At 39.1% G+C, this 27,850-nt stretch overlaps 1 pseudogene; it reads left to right on the forward strand.

The window, feature by feature from the left end:
* The first annotated feature begins 4,434 nt into the window (after nt 1–4,434).
* On the forward strand, nt 4,435–5,024 carry LOC123460710 (annotated as a pseudogene).
* The last annotated feature ends 22,826 nt before the right edge of the window (nt 5,025–27,850 follow it).

The following is a 27,850-nucleotide window of genomic DNA, read 5'->3' on the forward strand; positions in this document are numbered from 1 at the left end:
AAGGAGGACTTGAGAACATGAAAAGACCTCCCATGCTCCTGGATAGGTAGAATTAATATTGTGAAAATGGCAATTCTACCAGAATCAATATACATATTTAACACAATACCAATGAAAATACCAGAATCATTCTTCACAAAGATTGAAAAAATGACCTCAAAATCCAGATGGAATGGCAGAAGGCCTTGGATATCCAAACATATCCTCAGGGGGAAAAAAAAAAAAAAACCCTCTGGTGGCATCACCATACCTGATCTAAAGCTATATTACAAAGCTATAGTGACAAAAACAGCCCGTTACTGGAATGAGGAAAAAAAAATAGACCAATGGAACAGGATTAAAGATCCAGACCTTAGGTCAAGTAACTACAACTGCTTGATCTTTGACAAAAGTTCCAATAATGTAGACTGGGGAAAAGACAACATCTTCAACAAATGATGTTTGACAAATTTAGATGACCATATTTAGAAAAATAAAATTAGACACACTCATTACATACACAAAAATCAAGTCCAAATGTATTAAAGATCTCAACATAAGACCTGAAACTCTTAACTACTGGCAGAAAAAAATAGGAGGCACTCTCCATGATATAGGACTGGAAAAAAACTTTGGAACAAAACCCCAGTACTCCAGGAAATTAAAAAAGCACTCAACCAATGGGATCTCACAAAGCTAAAAAGCTTTTGCACAGACAAACATATCATAAGCAGAGCCAATAGATTACCCACCAAATGGGAGAAAATCTTTGCCAGATATACCACTGACAGAAGCCTAATATCTAGAACCTACAAAGAATTCAAAAAAACTAAACAAGAAAAAAAAAAAAATCAAACAACCCACTCCAAAAGTGTGGCAGAGAACTGAATAGAGAGTTCTCATAGGAAGAATTACAAATGGCTAACACACACTTAAGAAAATGTTCAACATCCCTAACCCTTAAGGAAATGAAAATTAAAACAACTATGAGAATCTACCTAACCCCAGTAAGGATAGCAAACATTAAAAAATCAAATAAGGGCTAGAGGGATGGCTTAGTGGTTAAGGCATTTGCCTGCAAAGCCAAAGGACACAGGTTCAAGTACACAGAACCCACATTAGCCAGATGCACAAGGGAGCGCATGCATCTGGGGTTCATTTTCAGTGGCTGGAGGTCCTGATGTGTGCCCCCCTCTCTCTCTTTCTTTCTCTCTCTCTCTCTCTCTTCCTGTTTTTCTGTCAAATAAATAAATAAAAATAAATAAAAAAATTTAAATCAAATGAAAACAAATGTTGGAGAGGATATGGAGAAATAGGAACACTCATTCACTGTTGGTGGGATGTAAGCTGGTACAACCACTATGGAAATAAATATGGAGACTCCTGAAAAGGATGAATATAGAGTTACCAGCCTGCCCTGTAATTCCCTTGCTGGGCATTTAACCTAAAAGCTCCACATCTCAGTTCAGAGATATGTGCTCAACCATGTTTATAGCTGCTCAGTTCACAATAGCTAAGAACTGGAATTAACCCAGGTGTCCATCATTGGATGAATGGATAACCAAGATGTGGTATATCTATGTGATGGAATTCTATTCAGAAGTAAGAAAATATGACACAATGAAATTTGTAGGGTAATGGTCCAACTTAGAACAAATCATTCTAAGCGAACTCACACAATCACAGAAAGACGACCATAACATGGTATCACTCATCTGCAGTTAGTAACCTGGATCAACCCAAGTTGCTGACATACTGATTGGCATCTCAAAGCTTAGACAATAGGGAGGGTAGAGGATTGGGAAAGGGTAAGGGTGGGGAGGGGGGACACAAAACTGGACGCAAACTGAATGAACTGGCACCATAGAATCCTAAATCCTAGAAGCTAGACTAAAAGGCATAACCCTCAAGCAGACCTTAGGGGAGCATCTGAATCAAAGGGTGCTCAAGATGGTGAGAAAAGCCTAACCGCAATTTCTCCAGTTTCTCTTTCTTTTTTTTTTTTTTTTCTTCTTCCTTGGCACTGGCCTATAACTCCCTGTACCAGAATGTGATATACATCCACAATGAACTGTTAATCAGAGAGACTTTCTTGATCTCCCACAACAAACAAGACAGACTTCTGTCAGAGCTTTGATTCCTCACCAGAGGTTAATAGTAAGACCCTACTGCTGAAGACACCACATACTGTTAGCAGGGACCATGGAGATGCCTGGTTGAAATCCAAAAAATAACCAGTCCTCAGACAATTAGCCCATCTAGTGCTGGAAGGCACTACACGAGCTACCGGGGGAAAGTGGCCAAAATCTGTCCAAGCAACTCAAAGGCTAAGTGACTCAGAAGCAAACACCTGATGCGATGCTCACACAAGTGCAATAGTGGCACACAGCCATGGTGGGTAACTGTTCTTGGACTGACTAACAGAACCACTCAGTGGAGAGGAAACCATATCTGGAACTGGAAAATAAGTCAGAATCATATCCAGATAATGATTCTGCTTTCCACTGTCAAGCTGCCTCTAATCTTGGGCTATCAGAGGGTCTACATCTTTTAAATTGTCTCTAAATTAATAATGGTTGTCCCATCTAACTGGTGCTGACTTCATTCTCTGTTGAAGAACCTGCCTCTCTTTTTCAGATGGGAGTTGGACCTGAGGGGATAAATGACCCAGCACACTCCACCCCAGCCCAAGATGAAACCAAGGGGAATTGGGGAAAAGAGCAAGAGTGCTGTTTTCATAGTGAATCTGATATCAGCACAAGGATGAAGAAGATAGCCACCAAGGACACTCAACAGCTCCCAAACCAGAGATCCAGAGGCTCCTAAGTGCCCATCTCTGAAGTAGACTTAAAATGTACCTAATATGGCTCAGGGAATTTTGTGGAAGAGGAGGCAGAAAGACTGATAGAACCACAAGTTGACATGTTTTGCACAGAGACGTTGCTTCTGCCCCATAACTGACTGCTGCCCCCATAATGCATGACCCACAATCCCCATGGGGTTGACCTGCATCTCCAACGATGAAGGCCTCCTCAGAAAAGGGGCATGGAGGAGAGAAAGGATGGTGCCAACATGTATTATTTACATTCTAAATATGTCTATATCTAATAAAAATAAATAAATAAAAGAAAAAGCCAGGCAATTTTGCCCATTTTTAGAGCAGTATTAAGATTTGGTGTCAATATACAATTTGTGCTGAACAATATATTATTCTATTTTTCTCTTACTGAACTTTATTTTCATATCCATTTAACCCAGAAATAGATAAACTCTATTTAAAATAGATTAGTGCATGGAATCTAAGTTAGATAGGAAAGAAGGTGAAGAGTGGGTAGCGGTAATAATTAAGAATCTGACATAGAGAGTGTAGGCCTAAATCCCACCAATGGTGACTGTACAACTCTAAACATTCTGCCTGCCTGGTCAGAAATTAGTGTTGTGAGGACTGGGGACATGGCTCAGTGGTAAAGGGTTTGATTGCCCAGTACCCACATAGAGCCAGGTACAGAGTAGCACATGCCTGGAGTCTCTTTGCAGCTGCAAGCAGCCCTAGTGTCCCTCTCTCAATCTCTCTCTCTTTCTGTCAAATAAAGTTTTTAAACTAAGATTAAAACAATGGAGCTGGAGAGGTGGCTCAGCGATTTTCGGCACATGTTTGCAAAGTCTGACTGCCCAGGTTTGATTTCCAGTACCCACTTAGAGCCAGTTGCACAAAGTGATGCATCTGGAATTCATTTGCAGTAGCAAAGGCCTTGGTGTACTCATTCCTATTCTCTCTCTCTCTCCCCAAATAAATCATGAAAAATAAATTTTTTTAAAGTATCATAGTAAGAATCAGGATGTTGTGAAGCATTGGCCACCTGAGGATGTATGCCTGACACCAGAGGAGAAGGCTCCCTCCCCATGTCTCTTGTCAGCTTATAGGTGCTTTTGGCTTTCCTGGTCACCTACAGTAAGATTTTGGCTGTGTGGTCACCAAGCCACTTGACCAGTTATTTGACAACAAATCTGACCGCTTTGAGGTACTGAAGGCAACAAAGAACAAGAAAAAAGAAGCCTGGAATTTGGGGCTCTGTGGCCAAAACAAACTCCATCATCTCCAATGCTGCAGGCAAACAGCTGCAGAAAGGGTTATGGGAGGATCACAAGAAGCTGCTGTGCCCCAAAGTCAGCATGGCTGACAAGAAGGAGGAGGGGGCTGGAGAGATGCCTCAGTAGTTAAAGGTTCCTGCCTGCAAGGCCTGAGGGCCCAGGTTCCTCAGTACCCATATATGGCCAGATGCACAAAATGGCACATGTATCTGGAGTTAGTTTGCAGTGGCAAGAAGCCCTGCCACATCTATACACTCTCTTACTCTCTCTCTCTCTCTCTCTCTCTCTCTCTCTCTCTCTCTCTCTCTCTTTCTCTCTCCCTCCCTCCCTCTCTCTCTCTAATAAACAAATAAATAATATACCATGCTTGGCACCAAAGAAAGAATAAGATGTGCGAGCAGAAGACCTGATCAATAACTTCAGAGTGAAGGAAAAATAACTGATAGAAAGACCAGAAAGGGGCTCACCTCCTGAAAAGAGGTTTGAAAAGCCGCTTGAATGAAAGGGTGAAGGAACCCTATCCGAGGCCATAGTGGTCTTGGAAGGGGTCAAGGAAGGTATGGCTGCATCATGGGCCATGGATTGTGTGGCAAAGTGAATTTGATAGGCAGATAGGAAGTGATAGATCTTTTGCACATTACAGTGACCTGAAGCATGAGGACACACATGGAGAGAATCCCACAAATAATTCAGAAACAAAGATCTTACAATTGCAGTGATTGACTGAAACATCTGAAGGTGAAAAACATCAAGTAGCAGACACTGAAAACATGGAGAACAAAGTGGAAGAGGTTAAGGAGGATATTCCAAAAGAGATGACTTTGGATGAGTGGAAAGCTATTGACTGAGCAAACGTAGAATTTAATATCCAGAAATCAAATGAAGATGCTGATAGGCAATGGAAGAAAAGATTTGTTCTTCATAAATCAAAAGACAAAGGTCCTCCTGCATAAGTTTCAGGTATGGACCATTGTTGCCGTCAGGTTCACATTGCTGGTAGAAATCACTCAATCAAGAGCAGCTTGTGGGCAAAAAGAGGTTTATTTTGGCTTATAGGCTCCATGAGAAGCTCCACAATGGCAGGAGAAAACAATGGCTTGAGCAGAGGGTGGACATCACCCCTGGCCAACATCAGGTGGACAATAACAACAGGAGAGTGTGCCAAACACTGGCACAGGGAAACTGGCTATAACACCCATAAGCCCACCCCCAACAATATCCTGCCTCCAGGAGGTGTTAATTCCCAAATCTCCATCAGCTGGGAACCTAGCATTCAGAACACCTAAGTTTACAGGGGACACCTGAATCAAACCACCACAACCATCATGTCAGTAAGCTTAAGAATTCCAAATGACTTAGAAATTTAAAAAAAAAAAAAAGTCTTTCATACCACTCACACCTAAAGACTGAATTTTATCTGTTTTGAAAATGAACTACTCTCACTACACAGAGGTAACAAATATGTTAGCCAGTTTTGCATTTAGAAATGAATACATGGCAGGAATGTTTTCTTGCTTTTCAGACATTATGCATTCTCCATGAATAGTTTTGTATTGCTGCTTACAGATATGCATTTCCAAACTTGATATGCAGGTGTGAATACTGTGTACCAGTAAAGAAGAAAAAGAAAGAAAAATTAATCAGCCTTGTAACTGGGCCCAATGGTGCTGGAACTTCTAAAAAAAAAAAAAAAACTGGCTGACAGAAGCCACTGTCCCATGCAAAAACTGACCAGAATAATAAGAAGCCCACAACATGACAATTAAAATATCCACAGGCTTTTCCATCCATTTTTGCTGATTCCAGTTTTATCATGTGATTTTCATCTAGACGAACAATAAAGATACTTGATCATTGTACTGTTTTCATTGGCTCCCTCAAAGTAAATGCCATTTTCAATTCTTATTTTAAGGACAAGTGGAATCATTTCTGACTGCAAAAGCAAGGTGGTACTTAGTAGTCTAAACCTCTCTCCTATATTTAAAATTGGTCTGTCTCTCTAGCAATAGTTATACAAAGCTCTGCCCTTTGCATTTTAAGTGAATTGTGGCCACAAAAGCTTACTCAGCTGGTTGTTTCTTAATCCTATCATCGCCGCTGGGAATGGCCCTTTTCCACCCACATACACTGAGCTTTCAAGTCTCAAATCCAAAGAAACATTTAAATTATTAAAGTCAATCTTGTGAGACAGGATTTGTCTCACTGTTAGACAAATAATTTAAAGAAATTCCACTGTATATTTGAGCATGCATTGGCTAGTCAAGGCGCTTTCTGTGATCAAATCAGTAAAGTCATATAACATATACTTTGTAATACTAACATAGTTAATTTAACAACTATTTATTTGTTATTAGTATATGCCTTGTTAATAAGAGTCCTCCAAAATAGAAAGGTACAATACTTGTTTTCTAGATTCTAAATGCCCTAAAGTGGGTACATCAAATCCAAAATCAAACCTTCCTGAACTAAAAAAAAAAAAAAAGCTGTAAAATGAAGCAATAATAATAACCAAAAACATAAGAAGGAAAGAGGAGACCCTTAGTCAGAAATAAAGGACTCTAGTAACATTTCATGTGTTTCAGGCTGACTCCGTGAAATAGAAATGTTCAATTCGGCTGAAATTTGATATTTAGAAATAATAAGTTGCTTTGTGGAGGAAGGCGGTGAATCTGATTTGAGAACTTTGTAGTTAAGCTGCAGGACATGCAAGTAGGAATATCTGGCACGTGGGTGGAAATGCGCAGCCGAGCTTTCTGGTGCGGTCAGAGCAAAACTGCAGAACTGGGAGACAGCTGCATGATGCATCAAAGAGGCTACAGTCCTGAATGGTGAGAATTGGATGAAAATAAATTGTGCATGAGGTGAGATGGTGGTATGAGGTTAGAAATGCAAGTTGTGTGGGAAGAAGACACACACGCAAAAAAGGGACACAAGACCAGTAGTGAATCAGCCAATGAATACAGGTAATATCAAAGAAACCAGAAGAGGGAAGAAAAAAAAAAAAAACTCATTACAGACAGGATGATCCCCTCTGCCTGATGCCAAAGAGATATTGAAAGCAAATCATGTGTGCAATCACTTAATAATGTTAGTCTTGAGGATATAGAGTATATTATTCCTAGTGAGAGCTACCAGCGTTAGTTATAGTTGAATTCTCTTTCAAGTTTAAAGAAGGCAACATGAGTTGTAATTGTCTAAGTTGAGTTTCTCCTTTTCTCCACAGGGACTAAGAGTGTCCCCAGAAACAATAACTCCTTTGACATTGGAATCACATGTCCTTTTCTTACATCTACCCCCATGTCAATGATCAAAGAAAAAAAAAAAAGGCTCTCTCTTCCAATCACTGAGGCAGGAGAATAGGGTGGAGGGTGAGGTCCAGAAGGTCTTACACAAAGGCTGTAAAGTCAGCAAATGAGGAAACCTGTTGGCGGCAAGGAAAGAGAGAGCAGCCCACAGCTCCACACTTCCCAAGTGGCCCAGAACTGTCAGGAGCCACTGCCACAGGCTCAAAGGTGCTCCAGAAAGTCTAAAGGGGATGGGTGATTCATTACAGCATGCAGAAGTACACTCCTGGATGGAGATTTCAGATGCTGACGACACATGTGGTGCATGAGGCTATACACAGCAGCTACACGTAGCAGGCAGTGCATGTGTGAGAAAGCCCATGCGCCACGAAAGTCCCATCCTTTGTACAGCATTGCCCCTTGAGCTACTCTCTCAGTGACTTCCTCATTACTGAAGCAAAATACACAACCAGAAGCAGTTTATGGAAGGATCAGCTGACAGTTCGAGAGTCCATTCGGGCAGAGAAAGCATGGCAGAGGCAGGAAGCCGTGTCACATCCTCACATCAGTGGGGAGAACAGCAATCCAGACCAGGCTGTCACAGGCCTGTTGATCAGACCAACCCATGGTGACACACTTCCTTCATCAAGTCTCTACCTCCTGAACGTTCCACAACCTTCCCAAACAGCATCACCAAGTAGGGATTCAAACATATGAATCTACGCAGGGTATTTTACATTCAAAGCACCACAGCTACTAAGGTTTTTTTTTTCTCTTTTCCATCCTGCTGCCCTCCCCCCACTTAAAAGCACACTGCCTGCTTCTGCTATCACCCATGGGTCTCTGCCCAATTTCTTGTTCCAGCACACAAGAGCTTGAGAATGTGGAATACGTCTGAGGGTGACCACCAAACCCCAGTATCAGCCAATATCTTTATGTCTGCTGCAAGTCTCCCCTGTCCAGAATTTGTCACTCTGAGTCCCATAAGTTGGAAAAAGTACTATGAACAGAACTCTGGGCCAAAGTTGCCAAGGTTATAAGAACCATCTTCACTGAAAATTCAAATCAATGGGAAAAAATAGCTTTAAAAATCCAGGTGGCAGTTTCTAACAACCTTGACAGTTGAGAATATATTTAGAGGGCTAGAGAGACTGCTCAGTGGTTAAAATGCTTGCCCGCACAGGCTAGCAAGGAAGGTTTGGTTACCTAGGGCGCACATCAAGCCAGATGCACAAAGTGGCATATGAGTCTGGAGTTCATTTGCAGCAGCTAGAGGCCCTGGCATGCCCATTCTCTCTCTCTCTCTCTCTCTCTCTCTCTCTCTCTCTCTCTCTCTCTCTCTCTCTCTCTTTCTCTCTTTTGGGGTGTGTGTGTGTGTATGTGTGTGTGTTTCTCTTGCTTTGCAAATAAATAAATAATATATTATTATAGTTTAAAAAAATCCTTAAAATAACAACATGCAGAAAACCTCTAACACCCTAAATCTGACATATTTTAATGTGGGTGTGGGAATGTGTTCAGGTAGGCTTTAGTATGTGCATATAAAGGCCAGGGTGCGACCAAAGGTGTCATTCCTAGGGAACGGAGTGCACGTTTTTATTTATTTTAAGATGCAGTCTCTCCCTTACCTAGCACTCACCACTTAGGTTAGACGGGCTGGTCAGCAAGCCCCAGGGGTCCTCCTGCCTCCACGTCCCCACCGGATGATACGCACATACCACCATGCCTGGTATTTTTACCTCAGTCCTAGGGATCAAACTTAGGTCTTCACTTTTACAAAGCAAATGCTTTATTCATTGATCTGACTCCCCAGCCCCAAATTGATATTCTTGCATGAACAAATTTGATTAAGATTATTCTGTTATTTTTTTAATTTTTTGTTTATTTTTACTTATTTATTTGAAAGTAACAGACAGAGAGGGAGAGGGAGAGAGAGAGAGAGAGAGAGAGAGAGAGAGAGAGAGAGAGAGAGAGAATGGGCGCACCAGGGCCTCCAGCCTCTGCAAACGAACTCCAGACACGTGCGCCCCCTTGTGCATCTGGCTAACGTGGGACCTGGGGAACCGAGCCTCGAACCAGGGTCCTTAGGCTTCACAGGCAAGCACTTAATCGCTAAGCCATCTCTCCAGCCCTCTGTGATTTTCTTAAAGCCATATGACAAGGCTATTATTCCAATTCCAGAATTTCTTTTCTCAAAGGGTCATTGAGGATTTGGAAGGTTAAGGGAAATGCAAATTAAAATTACTGTGAGATTCCATCTCACCCTCATCATGATCACTATCATCAAGAAGACAAACAACAGCATATGATAGCAAGAATGTGGGAAAAGAGTATTTACTGCTAGTGGAAATGTAAATTGATGCAGGCACTATGATGACGCCTCAAAACCACTGAAAATAGAACTACCAGATATACTCCTGAGCATATACTCAAAGGAGACTAAGAAAATATCCCAGACATACTGTGCACTCATGTTTATTGCTGCAGTATTCATCACAGGTAGGAAATGGAACCAGCTGAGATATCCATCAACAGATGAGCAGATAAAGAAAATGTGGTACTTGTGAACAATGGGCTTTTTTTTTCCAGCCATAAAGATAAGTGAAACTATGGTACTTTCAGGAATAAGAGACAGAACTTGAGATCATTGTGTTAATCAAAATAACTCAGACTCAGAGAGAAAAGTACCACCTATCTTCTCATTTGCAGGATCCAGAGTTAAAGGTGTGTGCGTGTGTGCGTGCGTGCGTGCGTGCGTGTGTGTGTGTGTGTGTGTGTGTTTAAATGGGTGTGTTTCATGAAAATAGAAAGGGACTTGAGACAAAAGGAAGAGACCTTAGGGAGGAGTGCACTGGGGTACATGCGACATGAAAACTGAAAGGAGGATTACTTGGGAGCAATATGGAGACTAGCAAAAGGTGGGAAAGGGGGTAAGGAGAGCAGTGGAGGAGAAGAAAGTTTTCAAAACGTGAAACAACATATAAATACTTTGTATGGTAACTTAAAGTTAATTGGAGGGCTAGAGAGATGGCTTAGCAGTTAAGGCACTTGACTGCAAAGCTAAGGACCCAGGTTTGATTCTCCAGGTCCCATGTAAGCCAGATGCACATGGTGGTGCCTGTGTCTGGAGATCATTTGCAGTGGCTGGAGGCCATGGTGTGCCCATTCTCTCTCTCTCTCTCTCTCTCTCTCTCTCTCTCTCTCTCTCTCTCTCTCTCTTTCTCTCTCATAAATAAATAAAAAGAAAATCTTTTTTTTAAAATTAACTAGATAATTACTTGGAAGGTAAAGAATAGTCACTCAAAGTCTCTCTGCATTTCGAGAAGTCTAGTTGACACCAGAAAGGAAATATTTTGCCATGTTTTTTTGTTGTTGTTGTTGTTTTCTGGTTTTTTTTCCTAGCAGCTTCTCTTCACAGCAGTGAGCTTCAAGAAGAGGGCTTGGTATCACACATACATCTGGGGCCTCACATTTCTCTGCAAACCCTGCACTTTTTTGAACAAGCAACTGACCATGTTTTCTTTCTTCAAATGTTGTTTCCCTCTTTCTAGAATGTGAAGATGGATGTAATTTAAAATGAGAAAAGTCAAAGGTTGTATTTTAAAAAGTGTTTAATCACTAGTTAGTAACAGGGCCTTGGAGAAATGCCAATGAAGCCATAAAAGTAGGGGTGATCTTTGCAGGGATGCAAAGAAAACAGCATTTCAGGGTGCTCTAATGAATTTTCATGGTTTGAACTTCCACTCTAAGCAAACTTCTTTAAAATTGATTTCCTTTAGACTGGCTGTGATGGCACATGCCTTTAATCCTTTCAGGAGGCAAAGGTAGGCAGATTACTGTGAGTTCGAGGCCAACCTGAGATTACTCAATCTGGGCAACAGAAAGCCTCTACCTTGAAAAATAAATTTTTTTAATTAAAAAAAAAATCACCTAATTTCCTTTAAATTGAAATTAATTTTATACATGTGTGTGCATATGTACGCATATTTGTGTGTGTGTGTCTGTGTGTTGCCTCTGCGTGAGTGTGCATGTGCTTATGGAGGCCCAAGGACAGCCTTGGGTACCATTTCTCAGGAATGCCACCCACCTTTTCTGAAATAAGGTCTCTCATTGGCCTGGTAACCAGCCTCCAGGGAGCTTCTTGTCTCTGCCACCCGGTGCTGGGTGACAAGCACAGCTCACGGCATTATGCCCCTGCACCTTTCATGGGCTCTGGACCTGAACTCAGGGACTCATGCTTGCAATGCAGGCACTAGCTCCCACGCCTGAAATCCAGACTCTCATTTATGCAATGCAGAAAATTCCTGCATGCATTTCTTCATTGCTAGATTGAACCTAACAGAGATGGTCTGTCCACAATCCATGTCTCAGCTCTGGCCACTCAGAAAAAGGAGAATGAAGCAAGTCTGGGTGGAATTTTCCATTACTAACCATTTTGTCTTCCCAGTGCTTTTGCATTCTTCACTGTTGACCCCAAAAATGTACCCACACAAAAAAGTCAACCTGAAGACATGTCCTCACAAATTCCTGGGTTAGATAACTCAAAAACCAATTGTAAACACAAAGGGCATAAGACATAGGGTGATAAATTGGTTGATTTCTTAAGAGAATAATTTCCTTCTGTGATGGTCATGTCTTGGGTGTTAACACTTCAAATCACACGTGCTATTTGTTAAAATCATTCTTCATTCTGGTTTGCTCATTATGGTCTAGAACGAGGAGCTTGTAGGTACCAATAGGCCTAGAAGTACTTAGTCTCAAAAAGAAATTGAAAAAAAGGGAAAAAAAGAGGAAGGGGAGGGAAGGAGGGAGGGAGGGAAAGAGAGAGGGAAGGAGGAAAGGAAGAAGGAAGAAGGAAGAAAGGGAGAAAGGAAGGAGGGAGGAAACAAAAAAAAAGAAAAAGGAATAGATGAGTGAGTACATGGAGAGGCCCAAGGAAGTATGATGTCTGGTGGGTTAAGACACTTCCTTGTGCTTTGTAAGATATCAGGAAATAGTAAGTGAAATAAAGGGCATGGAGACCATCTCTCAGTTTTAACTAACCAGTCCCTCAAGTACTTCATGCAAGAAAATGAAGATGTTGCCTGAGGTGAATTAGGACAAAATCATCCTCTCTGTGGCCATCCTCAGAATGTGGGAAATTAAAGAATTTTTTTTAAAGTGCTATCACTTAAAAATATAATTTTAATTCATTCCCATTCAAATTGTTTTTCTTCTCCTGCTGTCTACAAACTCAATCTACGTATTATAGCCCCAAATATAGTCATATTAATCATATCTAAATCAGTGTTTTACTTTTCAACGAAAGCCCATCCTTGGTTTATTTTTTTAATCCCAAAACTGAGGCCTAGAAGTGATTCTTTTATTCATATAGTAACTACATTTGCATCTACACTTTTCCACACTTCACATTACAGAGGAGAAAACCAAAACCCAGAGATTCTAAAAGCCCTAGCCAGGCTCACAAATGAGAACAAATTTGATCTAAAAGACAGAGTGGTCACCATCTGTAAAAACTAAGCTGGTTTTAATCCAGTTATTAAATATTTTGGAAAAAATCTGCTTTTGCAAACAAGTTGTGTGTATCTTGCTGCAATAAAGAACTTTATAATGGCCAAACTACCTCTCCCCCAGAATCATTGCATTTAGAAAGATGTTTTAGGTCCTGCAAGTTTCACCCTAAGATCAGCTGCTTCTGGGATCTTGTTAGAAATGCAGAATTTAGACATTATCCCACAGCTCCAAATTACTTCTGCATTTTAACAATATCCCTCCGGTGATTGAAACATGCATTAAGGCTGGTAACAATGTTTTAAATATACTGGAAGAAACTTCTAACCTTAAAATGTATAAGCTAAACAGTGTGTGTTTAAATGACACCAAGGGTATACCATGATTTAAAGTATTCTGGTGTGAATGTTTTTGTAAAGTGCAAGATATCTTTTAAAATAAACTATCTCCAATTTGTGTTAGCTGACAATAGAGTTTTTTTTTATAAATTAACTTTCTGTTGCATATGACACAGGAAGCAAAGAAACACAAGTATAAATAAATAAAATGTTCTCAGAAGAATATATTGAACAATCCATATGTGAATCGCTCTTTTTTGAAGATTCACTGAGGCAGTTCATTATTTCAAAACTGATTTATATAGAATTTATTTTTATTTAGCCAGAGTTTAATCTCTATTGTTCTATGTATAGACAAAGGAAGGTTTTTAACTACAATAACTCCAAAAGGGAAAAAATCTTCTAGAAGAAAAACATTATTTCCAACTGTATGTCTCTATTTACACGTAAGTAATTGCCATATCAGCAAGAACAAATACTGTTTTGTTTGTACACTCAACTAATCGCAAATGATTCTTAACTAGTAATTAAAGTAACTTTAAGAAGGCAGCATTTGGTTTTCTTAGTTTGCTTGGCTGTGCACATTAAAATAATAACAGTTTTTAAAGCAAAAGACTATCCACAAATTAGACAAGTCAAATTGGGTTGCATTGCTGAATTTTAATTAATACCACACTTACTATCTGAATATTTTCTTCTCCCAAGGTTCTTGGGAAGCACATGGTACAGTGTTAGCATTTCTATTTGATGAACTTATAAAAATCTGAACTAAGAAGGCAGGATATTTCTATCCAATTGAAACAAATCTCTTGAATGTGAAGTAGGTGTCTAACTACAAATTCAAAATTTTATAACAAAAATTAATTTTTGTATGTGAAAACAAGCTATTTCATTAGTTTGAAGTTCATGTCATTTAGATATCCTCTGATCATTATCTTTTCAAAAATTACTCACTCCAACGGCTGTGTGTAATTGACCCAATTTTGTGCATATTTTGAGGACTTTGCATAGCACAAAAATCTTGTATCCGAAATAGGAAACAATTTTTATACTGCTGATCTCTTTAGAGCATTACAATGAAAGTGCTGTATTGCACATGCCTGAAACTCCCACAACTACCTCCTTCCACTACTCTCCGTTTAAAACATTGATTCAGAAAATGCAAGCATTATTGTGATCACCACTGCTGGGGGACCATAAAAGCTGTATTTTGCCCATTTCTACTGACCTGTGTCATTTGCTCATTTTTAAAATCTGTATTCACCATAGGAATTATAATGTCCCATGGCTTTTTAGACAGCCTATGAATATGCAGCTTGCAAACAGTGCAACACACACCTTCAGTGGTACAGAAAGCATGCACTCTTACTGCATCTAAGTCTTTGAACTTTCATATTTAGTTCAATTACTGAAAATCATTCATTAACTCATTGGTATAATGTCATTGATAGCAAACATCTGCTGGCCATTTCTTCCATTTGTTGCAGAGTTAAATTAGAGTATTGCTTATTTAGTGGCTTCATGTATGCATCTCCTTCCTAAGGTTCTGAGAGAAAATCATGACCAAAAGTATACACTTTAATAAAAAAGAGTTAAGGAATACATTCCTCAGAATAAATATCTTCCAGCATTCTCTATAAATGCCAAGTGGTATTAAAGATTGTGTTAATAAAAAAGCTAAAAAGTAAACAGTGTTTGTGCATAGTTTAATAGTTGTCCCAGCACACTGAAAATCTTACGGAAAAGAAATTTTTTTCTGTTTGTTCTGTGTAAATATTACCTCAGATAAATCCATATTTTGGGCTAAATAAGTCTTCAAAAACATAACACGTTTTATGTCAGTGTTCTCAGATTTTCTGCATTAATTCAAGACTAAAACCACGAGTCCCCTAACACACTTATAAAATAGTGTTCATGACTTCATACAGTGAAGGGTGATATTTTCCCTTATAAATACCACATAAACTCTGTGGTAACTTTTTAAATAGAAAAATTGTGAATAAACCAGTATAACCACAGATTGCCCTCCATCCCTTGTCCAATAAATTCTAACTTTAGATTTTTACTATCTGACAGAAATCCTCTCTCCCTTTGAGGGGAAAGAAGCTTTGTACTCTTCTTTTTGTTTGTGTGACTTTCTGTATCCTAGGGAAGGGCCCATTGGTGACTCATATCTGCACAGGAGGTTGGAAGGGTGTCTTCAGTGGAGATAATACTTGGAAAATTTACAGAAAAATTCAACCATACAGAGAGAAAAGAACCAATTAAATGTAATGTTTTAGGGATGGATGGATTGCTTAGTGGTTAAGGTGCTTTCCTGCAAAGCCAAAGGACTGAAGTTCAATTCCCAGGTAAGCTAGATGCACAAGGTGGCACATGCATCTGGAGTTCATTTGCAGTGGCTGGAGCCCCTGGTGTTCTCTCTCTCTCTCTCAAATAAATAAATAAATATTAAAAGTAATGTTTTAAATATGGGGCTGGCAAGATAATTCTGTGGTTAAAGACACTTGATTGCAAAGTGTGCTCGCCTGGGTTTGATTCCCCAGTACCCACACAACACCAGATACAGGAAGTGCTGCATGTGTCTGGAGTTCACTTGCAGAGGCAAGAGGCTCTAGTGTGCCAGTTCATATTCTTTCTCTCTTCCACCCTTTATTTTTTTTCTCTCTCTCTGCACTCCCTCAAATAAATAAGTGTTTAAAAATAAATATTCACATAGATATATATTTACACATAGTAATACATAAATATATATATACACACTTACCAAAAATGTTCTGAAGCCTAAAAGTAATCTGCTGGTAAAACAAACGAACAAAAGAAAAACCAAGACTAAATTGACTTGAAATGTTATCAACATTAAAAGAATATGTCAAGATTATAGAGTTAAAACAAAACATATATATATATATATATATATATATATATATATATATGTTTTTGCACAGGGTCTAACTCTAGCCCAGACTGACCTGAAACTCAGTCTGTAGTTCCAGGCCAGCCTCAAACTCACAGTAATTCTCCTACTTCTGTCTCCTGAGTGCTGAGATTTAAGCCATGAACCACCACACCCGGCTTAATTATTTATTTTTTTTAATATTTTTGTTTATTTGCTAGTAGAAAGGGGTTTACAGACATACCAGGTCCTCTTGGCACTGAGAACACACTCCAGATGCATGTGCTACTTTGTGCATCCAGCTTTACAGCTTTCCTGGGAAACTGAGCCCAGGCTGACAGCTTGTTGCTCAAGAGTCTTTGACCACTGAGCCATTACTCCTGAATCCCATGTTTTGGTGCTACAATATAAGTTGAAATGATTTGGTCAATAATCAAAATAATTGTTACCAAATTCTAAAAAAAAATAATGTACATACAATAATACAATAATATCATACTTTAAAGTACTAGAGAAAGTAAATATTCATGGTTGAGACTTATTACAAAGGGGAAACAGGACTTGGGAGATAGCTCAGCTATTAAAGGAACTTGCTTGCAAAGCCTACAATCCCGTGTTCAATTCACCAATACTCATGAAAGCCAGATGCATAAAGTGATGCATGCTTCTGGAGTGATCTGCAACAGCAAGAGGCCCTAGCATAAAAAAATTAAAATTAGGGCTGGAGAGATGGCTTAGCAGTTAAGCGCTTGCCTGTGAAGCCTAAGGACCCCGGATCAAGGCTCCGTTCTCCAGGTCCCACGTTAGCCAGATGCACAAGGGGGCACATGCATCTGGAGTTCGTTTGCAGAGGCTGGAAGCCCTAGCGCGCCCATTCTCTCTCTCTCCCTCTATCTGTCTTTCTCTCTGTGTCTGTTGCTCTCAAATAAATAAATAAATATTTTTTAAATGAACAAAAAAAAATTAAAATTAAAAAGTTAAAAGGGAAGACTATGTTGCTTTGTATTGCATTCTTAGAAATTAAATAAGAGGAACAGATAGCTAACACTAACACTGCTATCTGGAAGTTGGGGAGATGGTTCAATGGGTAAAGCACTTGCCATGCAAGCCTGAGAACATGAGTTCAGATCCCCAGAACCCCATATAAACTGCCAGGTACAGTGGCATGGGAACATAATCCCAGAGTCAAGGAGGCGGACAGAAGGATCTCTGGTACTTGCTGACCAGATAGACCAGCCAGATGGGTAAATTCCGGGATTGGTAAAAGAAGATCCTGTCTCATACAGATGAGGTCTAGAAGTGATATCCAGTGTTCACATCTTGCCTTGACATGTACACATACACATGTGCACATATGCCCGCATACATACATACATACACACATGCATACATATACACATGCATGTACATAACACACACATGCATGTGCAAAAAAAAAAAAAACACCCATTATGTCTTTTAAGTTTATTTAAGTGGAAGCCTCTTGTGTAACACAATTTGGAAACACATTAATTTAAGGAAAAACAGCCCTTTATTTCATATAAAATTTAATTTTAGCTTGTATTTGATTAGCTAAATTAATTATCACTCTGACAACTGGTTATAATATTTTACCTCATGTAGTAAACTTGAAAATATTTCTGTCCTGAACACTCAGTCCTTTTCTTTTTGCAACTATTTTGGCTATCTAGCAGAGTAAAATATTTTGCATCGGTATTATTTCCTACCTAAGTTTAAAAGTTTGTGGCTTTCTGCCTCCTAAATTGTATCTAGAAAAATTAATTCAAATTAAATCAATATCATGCTCAGTTTACTATTAGAATTTGGCTTATGCTGCAACCAGGATAAAATATCTCACACTGCAAGCATGAGGGTAGAAATACAAAAAAAAAAAAAGCAAAAACTGTGTTCAGCAGTAAGAGAGATTTGTCCATGGCAGCAATTTCCCCACTGGCCAATTAAAATAAGAAACCCCCGCTTCCCTTCTTTCTAACTGGAGGATGCACATAACAGGACCTGTGGAGGAGGATATAAAGCAAAGAGTGAAGAGTACCTTGAAGCCTTCTTGGGACATTAAACACCGCCTAGCAAAGACCACACCAAAAAGCACACTGGCGTGCTTTGTATTCTTTTAAAATATTTGGGAATCTTGAGGACAAACTGATAATTTTGTCTACCAGGATCACAGTTTAAATATATATATATATATATATATATGTTGTTTAAATTGTTGAATATATATATATTCAACAATTTAAAACTTATTTCAACAGGAAGAAAAAGTTATAAAATGCATACCCCATTAAAGTTCACATTTACTGCTTTTGCATACATCACATGATCCCGAGGTTACAAATTAGATATAAAAGTAGTATTTACAGTTAATAGTGAAAATGGACTAGGTTTTGACTGACGATCATAGTGTTGTTGAAGTCCATTATCTCTCGGTCTACCTCTTCAATTTGCTGTTGAGCTGTGGAGTTTACTGGCTTTTTAAATGCAATTTGTGTTTCTTTGTTTGCACATTAATTATTTAGGGGTAAGAGAGAATTATTAAAGAGGACCAACACATATGAAGAAATATTCTTCAGCAGAATGTTTTATTTGGCTCTCACGAGTAAACTGTTGACGAAGTAGACACCGACTCTTCCAAGTACATGAGGCCATGAACATGAAGGAAGGTTAAAAAAATAATAAATTGAATGGTATGACCTGCCAGTTACCACAGCTGAAAACTATTCGCTGCAGGTATATTATACTTTATTTTTTTAAATAAACACCAACTTTCACTTTGTTGTCAAATCAAGCACAGATGAGAAGCTTCTCCGTGAAAGCAACGTCTCTTCAAGGCTGGCTTTCCTGAACCAACTGATAGTAAACTTGACCTAGTTAAAATGTACGTTCACAATTATCCTCAATCTTTGCTTATTAAAAGACAACATGGATTGTAATCTTTAAGCCAGCAACCATAAGCGTGTCCCAGAGTGCCTCACACTTAATTAGCAATTTAGTTATCATTTAGTAGCTTTCATTGATTAACTTTCTATATAAGTAACATGCATTTCATATTTTTCCAATATAAGCAACTTCAAACTCTAAGAATTGAACCTAGTAAAATCTGCAGAAGGAAAATCTGAATTACAAACCATTCTTTTACTGACTCTACGAAGTACTCTTGACATAATTAACCTATTCTTCTCCCACTAAAATGTGTGAAAGGATTATAATTTGCAAGTATTAATGAGTTAATAGAGCATATGTCTTCCCTGTTGGTTGCATTTTATGAAAACTTGAGGTCAATGCTAAATAATATTTGTAAAATTTCCACCTACATTCTGGGAAACACAGTAGAAGGAAATTGTTTCCTCCCCCCATCCCACCAAAAAGAAGAGAGAATTTCTTTCTGAAGAAGACACAGATAGCTATGACTGGTTTTGAGTACCAGAAATAAAAAAAAAGCTAAATTTACTGATTATATGTATTGATTCTTTCAGATCTGAAGCATGTACTCTTCCCATTTCTGAGCTATTATAATTTGCAATTCTTCTGATCCTGAATTTTCAAATCTGATTCTCTCAGTATTCTGTGATTAATTAAGCTGTGTCTTCCGAGAGTTAGTCCTCACCATTGCTTCACCCCAATCCTAAGTGCCACCAATAGTCTGGAAGATTGCTGTTTCAGCTTTCCTTTATCCATAGCTAAGCTTTTGCATGTGTGGTATTCCTTTCTCTTACTTGGAGAAAAGTTGGTTCAAAGTGATAAAGACATAAAAGTGTGAAGTAAATGATTCCCTCTGATTTTCTGGAAGGCCTTGTGGTCTGGATCTCAAGACCTCCTACTCAGGAGTCTTGTGCCCATACCCAGGCCCTGATCCCCCTAGGTCCTAAGCTTCTCAGTGACCAAACTTCTCCATTTCTACTCTAAAGCTCCTTCAGAATTTCTCACTTCAATAACAAAATAGCACTATAGCAAACCTTGTAGTGGGTTAATATAGTTAAGGTAGGTCTTCCTATAACTTTGACACTGAGCCAAGCTAAGTTTCTCTACAGATGAGCAGCACTTTCTAATTTACTCAAGTCTTAAAACTTACCTCCATTATTCATGTAAAAGTAAAAGGAAACACAATAATATTAATCAAATTTATTGCAATGCATGTACATCTCCACCCCCAAATTAACTATGGAATTCACATTAACTCTATTCATTTGAAATAGTTCGTGGAAAGTATCTTTAGGGGAAACTTCTAGTTTCCCTTGTCAAAAAGCAAATGAGATGCCTTTGTTTTGTTTTGTTTTGTTGTTTTCATATTAACTATAGATCATTAACTGGCCTAAATATTCCTTGTAAACTTTTTGCATTTCTAATTAAGTTCTGAACAGGCTTTGCTTTTTAGAAAAAAATTATTAATGCCATAAATCTAAAGTAAACCAAATAAATTGCTGTATCTTGGTGTAACTGAGCCCGACTGACAGGTCTGCTGACGGCCGCTTGGCGCACCTTCAGGGCGCCCGTGTTTCATCCTCAGCAACAGTTGCTGCACTGCTCTGCGCTGACGATGTCCATTTTGCCCTTTGTATCATGTTAAGAAATAGTTCCTTTGTTTAGATATTACGTGATGCAAATTTTCTCTCATTAGCTTTTAACTCTGTGATTTTCAACATTCATTTCTCTTTGGTTTCAGAAAGCATTTTTAAGCAGCCTCAGGTGAACATCGGCCTGGAAGAGTTCTATTTGTTTTATATTTGTATGACACTGAACAAAATTCCTCCGGATGTCTATTTTCTGAAGCAGGCATTTCCCTATGCCTCTAAATAGGTTTAATGAATCTTATTCCCTTATTTAAGGTTTTAGGAAATAATCATTAATCACTATTATTTAGCAGGCAATAATCATGGAGAGAATTGTTGCAATAAATCATCTCAAGTGATTTCACAAATGAAAGGTTCTCTTTGTTAACATAAAATTTTCACTGTCCTAAATTACTTCCTGATGATTCTACCATTATTTAAACAACATATATCAGTAATACTATAGATGTCACTTCACATTTTCCAACTTATTAACATAATGACCAGATGAAAAGAAAAACGTATTATTTTCCACAAAACTCAAATGAAATTTTCCATTTACATGAAAACTCACTTATTTTGCCTACTCATTACAATTATTTTGAAAATTCCACAAAACAAAAGGAGGCTTACCAGAGCCAAAAAAAATTTAGATGTTATTAAATGTTGTCTGTGTACATAAGGCAATATTTTATAATGATATAAAGTAGGTAAGTATGACAATATCACTGAAAAAATATCATTTCAGTGGGAAATTTTAAGTTTAGTAAAAGAACCAGATTTTTAGATATTTACTTATTTGAGAGAGAGTAAGAAAGACAGAGAGAGTGAGAATAGGCATGCCAGGACGTCCTGCCACTGCAAATGAACTCTAGACACATGCACCACCTTGAGCATCTGGCTTTACATGGGTACTGAGGAATCAAACTCAGTTCCTCACCTTTGTGGGCAAGAGCCTTAACTGCTGAGCAATCTCTCCAGCTGGTAAGAGTCATATTAACTGTCATTTTGAAACAATCTTCTGGCTGGAGGGATGGCTTAGTGGTTGAGGCACGCAAAGCCAAAAGACCCAGGTTCAGTTCCCCAGGACCCACATTAGCCAAATGCACAAGGGAAAGCATGCATCTGGAGTTCGTTTACAGTGGCTGGAGGCCCTGATGCACCCATTCATATTCTCTCTCTCTCTTTCTCTCTCCCTCCCTCTTTCTCTGTCAAATAAATAAATAAAAATAAAAGATTTTTTTTTAAAGAAGGAGAAGAAAACAATCTTCTAAGTTACTTATCAACTGATTCCCTGATGTTAAAATGGATATAAAACTACATAAGCCTGGCTGGGCGTGGTGGCACACACCTTTAATCCCAGCACACTGGAGACAGAAATAGGAGGATTGCTATGAGTTTGAGGCCACACTGAGACTACACAGTAAATTCCAAGTCAGCCTTGGGCAGAGTGAGACCCTACCTCAAAAAAAAAAAAAGCTACATAACTATGTTGACTGAAATTTTTCTCTAGAGTTAATTTAAATTAAAAGCTAATGTTTTTATTCACTGTTGTTGTTGTTGTTTTACTTTCATTTATTTATTTGAAAGTGACAGACACAGAGAGAAAGAAGAAGATAGAGAGAGAGAGAGAGAGAGAGAGAGAGAGAGAGAATGGGCGTGCCAGGGCCTCCAGCCACTGCAAAGGAACTCCAGACGCGTGCGCCCCCTTGTGCATCTGGCTAACGTGGGACCTGTGGAACCGAGCCTCGAACTGGAGTCCTTAGGCTTCACAGGCAAGCGCTTAACCGCTAAGCCATCTCTCCAGTCCAAATATTTCTATTCTTATTCAAATTGATCACAGTGATGAAAATATAGTCAAATTATGGAATCACACTATGTAGATGAGTTGATCAGCTGACAGTCATTGATTAAAGTGAGACTTCTTTTTAACTGAAAGCCCAGAAAATAAAGAATATAACTCCAAAGCACATTCCAATTGAGATTTTGTGGCCAAGGAAATACTTTGCATTCAGAAAAGTACTTGAAGCCAAGGTGAACCTGTAGGACCTTCTATGAAGCACCCAGAACTGGACTATTCTTTCATAATCTGTCATAAAATCACTAACTTCATAGAAATATTTTGAGAAAACTAGCTAAATTTCTGGTTGGTAACTTTATACTTGTGGGGGAGAGTAAGTTTAGTACTACAAATAAAGAATTCTTTCTACCCAGAAAAGTTTGTTAATATGAGCTCAGGATCTATACCAGCATCTACCTGAGATATTTATTTATAGCTGTTCTTTTGTGTTAATTGTTTTTCAAATTTTACTAAATGATCTTAGAAACCTCTAGTGACTGAAACCATTAGGAATAATGATAGACTTACATTGATGTATGTCTAAAGCACAGAGAACTTCAATCTGCAGCTCTGATCATAAATAATAATATACCATTAAAGAGCTTTATGAGAAGAAAGGCTGCCTGAAAGACTTCCTTTTATCAGGTTCATCTAGGATTTTTCAGATAAACCAAATTATTTCCACAAAATCGAAGCCAATAACCGAGAGTGTTGATAAAAGTCCTCAATTCCAAATGTAACTATTTGTTCTGTTCATTTGACATTTTAAAATGGTCTCTTGTAATCCTTTATGTTTTTAGCTGAATTTGTGTGCAGTGCACTGTCATTCCTGCCCAGAAACCTCCTGTGTGGTAGAGGGCTTGGCGGCTGTGAGGAAGGCAGGGAAAACTGTGGAGTTCACTGCACAGCATCTGGTACAGGGAGAGGATCCTGAATAATACTTGGAGATCTAGCACACCTTAGTGGAAACAATTATAACTACAACTGCTTCAAAGACATTTACATCTTAAATTCCATTGTGTTAGTGAAATTTCATTTTATCAAGATGAGGGACTTTGGCCAGGGTTTTATCCTTCTTAATTAGATATGTTTCCTCCCCTAAATCCTCACAGGAAATATGTAAAGAGACAAATTTGATCATGAATTTCAACAAGCAGCAATAATTCCATCTTTTCAGAAGATACATACAATTATGATACAATTCCCTCAAAGGTATCAAATTACGGATGATTCCTTCTCATGTGACATCATGGTTGAGTATAAAGGATCTTATTTTTTCCCATTAAATGCTTGCATACACTTGACCCACAAATGCTTGTCAAATCAGCTTTGGGAATGCTTCAAAGGCCTGGTGTCAAGTAGGCTGGTGTATGTGCATCCAACTTCATAGTACTAAAATGTCACCAGAGAGTAGAAAAGACATCGCAAGTTTCTATTCTGCTATCTAGATGATTTCCGTTCACCTCCTGCTGCCTCATACTCTGCTGAATAGCTGAGATGGGTAAAGTGCTATGGTTTGAATGCTTTCTCTATCTCCAAAATCCATGGTGAAATTTAAAGTACCATGCAACAGTATTGGGATCAGGGGGCCTAATAGGAGAGTGCAAAATAAGTGCCACTTTAAAGGACATCTGCTAATGATGTGCTCTCCTCTGTTCTTCCACCATGTGAAGACGAAGCAAGAAGGCCCTGACCAGATAAGAGCTATTAACAACTTGATCTTGAACTTCTCAGGCTTGTAGTCTGTGAGAAATGAATTTCTGCTCTTCACAAATTCCCCAATATGCATTATTATTATGGCATCACAAAACAGCCTATGACAAAAAGAACTCATTCCAATACATCTTATTCACATGCACTTCAATAGATAGATGTATTTCTATAAACCTTAGTATAGTTGGCCCCAAAGTTATTGTTGTTGGAGGAATTGCAGCTCCTGCCTTCTTGAATTCAGTCAAGTGACACAGACAGTTTGAGCAAAAGTCTGTTTAGCAAAGCAGCAGACACAAAGCTCAGCAAAGCAAGGGTTTCAAAGATATACTAGACTGAGCTGAGTCAAGATGGAAAGGAGTGGAGAATAATCTAGTGGGTTATGTGGTGTAAAATTTCAAGAAGTTCTTGTGGGGGTCTAGGGAGATCATTTCAGTGGTTAAAGGGGCTTGCTCCAAACCCTTCAGGCCTTGGTTTAATTCCCTAGTACCCCCATCATACCAGATGCACAAAGTGGTGCATGTATTTGGAGTTTCTTTACAATGGCAATAGGCCCTGGCATGTTCATTCATGTTTGTTATCTCTCTCTCCTTTCTTTCTCCCTCTCTCTCTCTCTCTCTCTCTCTCTCTCTCTCTCTCTCTCTCTCTTTCTTTCTTTTTCACTCTCTATCTTTCTCTCTCCCTATCTCTCTCCAAGTAAATAAAATAGTTTTTAGAATTCTTATTAATATTTATGAGGTAGATGGCATGTATTTGAAATAAGGTGATCCTTTTTGTGTCCCAAATTATGATGGGCTAGATTTTTTTCAGGGTATTTCTCCATGATTTCCATAAGAAGAAAGGTGTCAAAACTATAGTGCAAATGGTATGACAATGACATCAGGTCTGTGGAGGATACAGACCTCTGTTGAATACATAGTGAGTGAATACCCAGGTGCCTTAGTTTCTGAGGTAGTGGGAACAACCTATCAAATAGTATTCCGATTTAAAAAATTGAAATTGAGGGCTGGAGAGATGGCTTAGTGGCTAAGCGCTTGCCTGGGAAGCCTTAAGGACCCCAGTTTGAGGCTCCATTCCCCAGGACCCATGTTAGCCAGATGCACAAGGGGGTGAACGAATCTGGAGTTCATTAGCAGTGGCTGGAGGCCCTGGCGTGCCCATTCTCTCTCTCTCTCTCTCTCTCTCTCTCTCTCTCTCTCTGTGTGTGTGTGTGTGTGTGTGTGTGTGTGTGTGTGTGTATGTGTGTTGCTCTCAAATAAATAATGAACAAAAAAATTTAGAAAATAAAAATTGAAATTGAAATTGGAGAGGTGGCTCAGCAGTGAAAAGTACTTGCTGATGGACAGGGTTTGATTCCCCACTATCCACATAAAGCCATATACACAAAGTGGTACTCATGTCTGGAGTTGATTTGCAGTGGTAAAAGGTTTGTCCATTCTAATTCTCCCTCTTTCTCTCTCTCCTCTTTCTGCTAGCAAATAAATACATAAATAAATGAACAAATACTATAAAGAAGAACTAAATGGAGATTATGGACTTGAAAACATAATAATTGAAATGAAAATTCTATATATCATGATTCAACAAAAGATTTGATATAGTAGAAAAATAATAAGTAAACTTAAAAATATATCAATATCAATGATCTAATATGAAGAACTGAAGAGAAAAGACAATAAACAGAAGGAGGGAAGATGAGTGATTAAAGACACCCAAACACTTTCCTGGGTCTCCATCAGTCAGAAGTACAACACCCACCTGCAGGTGGCTGGTGGAGAATGTCATGGGTGTGCAATAAACAGTAGAAAAAGATCCAGTGAAATCCAGAAATAGAAGGGCTTGTATAGTCAAAGTAATAAAGGACTCTGATATATATATCAAGGACTTAGCTACGAGGCAAAGAAAGTCCCTCACCAGAGCTACTACAAGATAAAAAGAAAAGGAAAATCCTGGGAATGTCCACAAAGAAAACTCTGGTATTCTGCAAAAAAAAATTATACACACACACACACACACACACACACACACACACACATATATATATATATAATCTAAGGTAGGCAATTTTTCAATCCATGTAACAAGGAGATGCTGGAAAAGGCCCCTGAATAATTCACTGTCTTGCCTATTGTTATGTGGTAGAACCCTATTGTGGTGGTTTGATTCAGGTGTCCCCCATAAACTTAGGTGTTCTGAATGCTAGGTTCCCAGCTGATGGATATTTGGAAATTAAGGCCTCCTGGAGAGAGTGTATTGTTGGGGGCGGGCTTATGGGTATTATAGCCAGTTTCCCCTTGCCAGTGTTTGGCACGCCCTCCTGTTGCTGTGGTCCACCTAATGTTGGCCAGGGGGTGATGTCCACCCTCTGCTCATGCCATCGTTTTCCCCTGCCATCATGGTGCTTCCCCTCAAGCCTGTAAGCCAAAATAAAACTCTATTTCCCAAAAGCTGCTCTTGGTTGGGTGATTTCTACCAGCAATGCAAACAGGACTGCAACAGTAAAGTGGTACCGAGGAGTGGGATTGCTGCTAGACACCTGACTATATGGCTTTGGCCTTTTGGATTTTCAAGCAGAATGTGGAAGGATTTGAAATCTTGGCCTAAGAGATGCCTTGCAGTGCTGTAAGTACAGCTTGATGAACTATTCTGGTCTGAGCTGTGAGACCTGAAGGCAGTAAGAACTATGGACTGTGAGGTTTGGCTTATGAGGGTGTGAAAGAGCCTTGCCTGGACTGAGCTAGCAGTTTGTGTGGAAAGCTTGCTCTTATGCCCATGTCCTGAGAAATTGTGCAGGGTTGCTTTGTGTAGAAATGAACTGGTGTGTGCAGAGGGATATGGCACAGAAAGAAAAATCTTTGGGTGAACTGTTGCCCGTTCAGCTGCAACTAAAAGATTACAACCTTTGAGACTGGGATAGTTGACCTGTGTTGGGGTAACAGGAAGAATGTAGACTCTTTGGAAGGGGCCTGAGTGCTCAAGGAGTGTCCTATTCTTCAAAGTCTGCTTTGTTCCCCCCCTCCCCCCAGATTAACAAATTGGCACCCTACCTGGTTTCGTGGAGTATAAGAAATGCTGGAAAGAGGGTCATTGCGTTTGCAACACGGTCTTGTGTTTTGGAAATGGCCAGGGGCAGTGTGAAGCAGGTTTGCTGGTTGCCTGCATAGAGGCCCCATGGGGCCATGTGGATGAACCGTGGCTTGCATGTGGAGACCCAGTGGAGTTGCTGGGACCATGAGATGGCTGCTGAGGAGCTGCCAGGCCTGATGAAGTTTCCCAGGACTGTGAGTAGCCTAGCAGGAGTGGCGGAATTGGAATGCCAGAGACTTGTTGCTGGTTAGAATTATCGGACTTGAAGATTTGTCACTGGCCATAATTGCTAGACTGGAAGCTACAGAGTTTGATGTTTGCCCTGGTTGTTTTAAATCTTGTATTGGTTGAATGTTTCTTTGCTATGCCCAATGCCATCTTTTGCACTGTGAATAGTTATTCTGTGCCATTATGGGTTTTTTGCGGTTATTTTTTGGTATTATGGCTCAGTTAAAAGATCTTGGACTATGGGGATGTATGAACATCATTGGAATTAATAAAAACTATGGGGACTTTTCAAGTCAGACTGAAAGCATTGCATTTTA

Source organism: Jaculus jaculus, chromosome 5 (assembly GCF_020740685.1).
Source record: "Jaculus jaculus isolate mJacJac1 chromosome 5, mJacJac1.mat.Y.cur, whole genome shotgun sequence".
Taxonomy (NCBI): domain Eukaryota; kingdom Metazoa; phylum Chordata; class Mammalia; order Rodentia; family Dipodidae; genus Jaculus; species Jaculus jaculus.